Raw genomic sequence first — 743 nt, forward strand, 5'->3', positions numbered from 1 at the left:
GAAGTCTGATGTCATCCTGATTGGTTTTCCTTTGTATATTATATGTTTCTTCCCTCTTGTCAGCTTCATTATTTTTTCCTTGTCTTGGATTCTTGGGATCTTTACTATTATGTGTCTTGCTGTATTTTTCCTTTCATCATGGAAGTTTGGTGTTTTCTTGCTTCTTGTATGTCTATTTTCAGCTCCTTAATGTTTGGGAAGTTCTCAATTATTTCCTTGAATATTTTCTCTGTTCCTATGTCTCTCTCCTCTCCTTCTGGGATTCCTATAACTCTTATATTTCCTTTCCTCATGGAGTCAGATATTTCCTGAAGTCTTTCTTCATTCTTTTTCATTCATACTTGTCTTTCCTTTTCTGTTTTGGTTCTTTTTATTTCTGTGTCTTCAAGAGTACTTATTCATTCTTCCATTTCATCTATTCTGCTTTCACTGCTTTTCCCAGAGTTCTCTAGCTCCTCCATTAATCCCTTGATTTCCTGCATTTCTTTCACTTCCCTCTTTAGGGACTCATTTTCATTCTTCTGATTGTTGATTATTTTTCCCTTATCATTGTTTTCCTTTATGACTTCTGTCAGTTTTTTAATCATGGCAATTTCAAATTCTCTTTCTGGAAGGCTCAGAAGTTCTTCCAAGTCACTGTTGTTGCATTCTGGTGGGTGATTTTCTCTTTTGTGGTGTGTTTTTTCCCTGAGGACTTGCTTGATTGCTTGTCATTTTTCTTCTCCCTGCTCCTTGTTTTCTAA

This window comes from Talpa occidentalis, unplaced genomic scaffold (genome assembly GCF_014898055.3).
Source record: "Talpa occidentalis isolate TD23 unplaced genomic scaffold, MPIMG_talOcc4v2.1 talOcc4.3, whole genome shotgun sequence".
NCBI classification, from domain to species: domain Eukaryota; kingdom Metazoa; phylum Chordata; class Mammalia; order Eulipotyphla; family Talpidae; genus Talpa; species Talpa occidentalis.